This window comes from Pteropus alecto, unplaced genomic scaffold (genome assembly GCF_000325575.1).
Source record: "Pteropus alecto unplaced genomic scaffold, ASM32557v1 scaffold164, whole genome shotgun sequence".
Lineage (NCBI taxonomy): Eukaryota > Metazoa > Chordata > Mammalia > Chiroptera > Pteropodidae > Pteropus > Pteropus alecto.
Genome location: NW_006439568.1, coordinates 10001002 through 10005337, shown reverse-complemented (window position 1 = coordinate 10005337; position 4336 = coordinate 10001002). Strand labels below are relative to the sequence as shown.

The 4336-nt window shown below is 38.7% G+C and overlaps 1 pseudogene; it reads left to right on the top strand.

Moving 5' to 3' along the window:
• Positions 1-3790: 3790 nt before the first annotated feature.
• LOC112483589 lies at positions 3791-3909 on the top strand (annotated as a pseudogene).
• Positions 3910-4336: the final 427 nt, after the last annotated feature.

The window sequence follows — 4336 nt, the reverse complement described above, 5'->3', positions numbered from 1 at the left end:
AGCCACATACTATGGCTATTGTTAGAAATTCTGACTGTTTGCATTTAGCAACTGGAAATACAAAAACAAACATCGGTCCAAGTAAAACAATAGTCAAAGTAAACTTTTCAATTGAATTATTGCTTGCAATGATGAAATTGTAACACATATCACTTGGTATATTTGTAATCATTTCAGCTTGCGTTTTTCTCACTGAAACCACTTTACACATATTCAATAGAAAATTTTTTTTTAAATCAGACTACTTGGCAGTCTTCACAGTTCCCTGTGCACGCTATTTATCTTGACGGCTGTATCTTTAATTGACACAAGAAGCTAGGAGAATATTACTAAGAGAACCAGAAGGTGGAGAGATCCCACTGGCCCACAGGTTCAGATGTGAGAGTCTCTCCAATTTGATGTTCCTTTGGACCACTGGCTACACCTGACTGGAACTCTCTGGATGACTGTCAAAATTCGCAGTGATATCCTTGTGTTTCCAGGCCAACCTTTCACAAAGACTTGGGTGGTGAGCTTAACAGCAAACCTGGCTTAGTTTTGCTGGCACTTGCTATTTTGAGAAAATACTCAAAGGTCCTTCCTGTCGTAAAACACTGGATAGAGGAAAGCTAGGAAAAGTCCAACTTTAATTTCATGAATTTGCACTTGCAAAAACACATATCTTCACCAAAATTAAGAAGACTTGAGAATTTGGCTCTAAGCAAAATTCCACTCCTGGGACAGCAGGATTGAATGCAGATTTCTGCTGTGGGCAAAACCTCACTATTATTTCTAGACAATGGGGCTTTCTGTAGTGAAAATGGTGGTGCTCTGCACAGAGAATGGCTGTGAGCCAGTTCCCAGTTTTCTCCAGTGGATTTGCCAGATTGGCTAAGGGAGAGAATATTTTCACACAGACTGGTAATATGTCTAATGAAACTTGGGGGGAAATTAATCTAGTTAACTTTTTTTTAAGCGTCTGAAAGCTCAGAGAAAATATATTAAATTGCTTCCAAGGGGTACAGTAGAGATCCGACTTTTCTTCACCATCTGGAGAGGAGCTACCTTCCAGTGAGCTCTGCATTTGTTTAATGTCCTCAGTGTGATGTAGATCAGCGCTTCTCTCATGTTGTTGTTATAGGAATCGACCGAGGGTCTTGTTCACCCACCTGTAGATTCTAAGTGTCTGAAGTAAGATCTGAAATTCCACATTTCAACAGGATCCACATGACATTTACACTGCTGATCTGTCCACCATACTTTGAATAGCAATGATTTAGATGATCATATGATAAATCGCCTAAGCGATTGGTTTACAAATGCTCAGCATACTTAGTTAAAGAGTACAATTGACTGAAGACTAATGAAATTGAAAAAGGTACCTACACACCATGGAACACTACTCAGCAATAAAAACAAATGAACTATTGATGCACACAAGTTAGATGGATCTCCAGGGAATTATGGTGAATGAAGAAAGCCAGTCCAAAAAGGTTACATTCTGTGATTCCATTTATATAACATTTTGAAATTAAAAAAAAAAAGAAAGAAATAAAATACAAAGTAGTGGTTGTCAGGGATTAAGGATGAGGGTAAGGGAGTGGAAGGAAGGTAGGTGTGATTACATGCAGGTATTGAATCAGAACCTAAAGATATACATACAGATGAGCAAGGAGATCAGTCTAATATAATGTCTCAGCCTTACAGATGACAAAAGTACAATTCAGACTCTTGTCCCTGGTAAACAACTAAATTCTCTCCAAGTAACACCCAGATAACTTTATTTTCAATTCTCTCTTCTTTTTACCAGTTAACATACTCCATATAATTGACTGGGGTATATTGCAACACAAAGCATTTTCAAATTTCGAGCTTTACTAAAGTTATTTAAGATAGACCAAAATGTACTCATCTGAAAGGTAACTCAACTCTCTAAATCCAGCAAATATTTAAATTTATAAAGGTATATTTTAATGAAGAAATAATCAGTTTTATAATCTCACATAACATCCTCTTTAGATAATTACACCAACAGTCTCTGTCTCCCATCATCTCGAGCAAGTTTTGTGATAAATTTCCCATCTTAAATCTATCCCTAGACTGTCATAAGGGTGAATATGGCAGACAGTATCGGTTGCCTGCACCACAGGTATTTTCCTTCCTCCTTCTACCAGGGCCTCAGCCTGTTCTGGCAGCTCAGTGTCCATCTCCAGAAGGTTAATCCAGGCAAGGTAAGATGTACTGGAGCTTTCACCTACCTATTCAAATCTCTTCCCTCAACTTTTCCACACTGTTTGCTTCCTCACAAGGCTGACCACTATGGACAATATCAAGGGATTTCTTTGTCATCTGTCTTTGAGTTGGATTCAGCCCAAGAGCTAGCTGATGGTCAGACAAAGAGAATGAGTAAGGCTGAAGTGTTTTCTTTTCCAGTTCCTTCCTTGTGGAGTCACTGTTCTTTGGCTGTATCATGTGATCAAAGGCTATAATTCCCATTAGTTGCTCTTCTCTACAAAACTCTCTTTGTCCCCAGTTTCAGTAATCACTTTCTCCATTTGTCCCTGCAGGGAGAGGTGAGAGCATAAACCCTGCTCTTAACAATGTCCAGTGAATGCATTATTTCTGTGGTTATTCTACTTTCAAAGTATCTCTTTGTAAATAGTTCCTTTGCTAAATTTTCTTTAAATTACTCATTTTGAGTGTGCCACTTTTTTCTGACTGATACATAGGGGTTATTCTGCTTGTTTTGTCCTTGCCAGATATTCATTTTCTCAGCCTCCCTTTCAGCTAGTAGTGGTTAGGTGATTTGATTCTCTCCAATGAAATTTAAGGGGACGTCAAATAAGGAATTGGGGATGGCTTTGCTCCCTGATGAAAGACATGCAGCTTGAGTATCGCAGCTTGTCTCTTTCATTCTCTTATTAATTTAGATGTTTGTGATAAATACACGAAGAGTGTCGTAACCAGTCTGTGACCGTGAAGCACCAACCTGAGGATAAAGCCAGCACGTAGGGGAAGGTGAAGGGGACAAGAACGTCAAGAGTCCAGGCTTTGATGACAGGGCTTGAAGACAGTGCTGCCTTATGCTGACTGCATTTAGACTTCTTGTTAGGGACCTAAAATATACCCTTAAGGTTTAAACTTCTATTAATCAGGTTTTCTTTATCTTAGACCATCTCATTCCTAACTCATGAAGTAATGACCTTGCCATTTTCCTGCTTAACATATTCCAGTGGTGTATCATCCTCTACAAAATAATGTCCTAGCATAGTATGCAACATCGCCATGCTTTTGCCCATGATGGCTTCTCCACTTTGGCGAGTTCCACCTCACTTAGACATCTCAGCTTACACCATGGCCAGCTGCGGACAGTGGAAACTCAGCCATACTGCTGCTTCTTTCGAATTCCAGAATGCAGACCTCATCATCCATGCTTCTTTGCCTCACTAACTTCTAGTTCCATCTCTAGGGAAGGTGCATCTGATTGGCTGAGCCCACCGGAGTGCTGATTCTCTCACCAAGGAAATGAGTAGCCACTTGCTTTGAAGGGGAGCCTCAAATTCAAACTATAGATTAAGAAATTCGCCTGCTATAAGAACAGGGTTCAGATAACAAGTTACCAAAAAGCATTATACACATTCGCTATAATTTCAATAAAATGTGTTAAGTGCAATAGTGGATATGTAAATAGATTCAACTGGAATACAGAATAAGTGGTTACATTCAGACCAGTGCTACACAATAGAAATAAATAGGAGGCAATATATGTAATTTTTATTTTCTATTAGCTACATTTAAAAAGTACAAAGAGGTCTATGGCCATGCTACCCTGAACACGCCTGATCCCATCTGATCGCAGAAGCTAAGCAGGATTGGGCCTGGTTAGTACTTGGATGGGAGACCACCTAGGGAGACCAGATGCTGTAGGCACAGAAAAAGAAAAGTACAAAGAAACACTTAAAGTTAATTTTAATAACATTTAACCTACTACATTCAAAATATTAATTTAACATTTAATTAACATAAAATTATTGAGATATTTTTACCTTATTTTTCAATATTAAGTTTTAGAAACTGATGTGTAGTTTGCTCTTTCTGTGCATCCCAATGTGACTCTTAGCCACATTTCTAGGTCTGCACTATCCAATATGATATAGCTCAGTAGCTGCGATCACATTGGATAGTGCAGATCTAGTCAAACATAGCAATTAGTAGGAGAGCAGTGACCTGGATTATCAATCTGCCCAATAGGTAACCCAATCTTTTCATTCGATTTCAGAATGCCAAGCCAGATCTTGCAAATTATTGTTTTGCCCTGATTTAGAAAGCCATCTGACATGATGTACATCTAATGTTC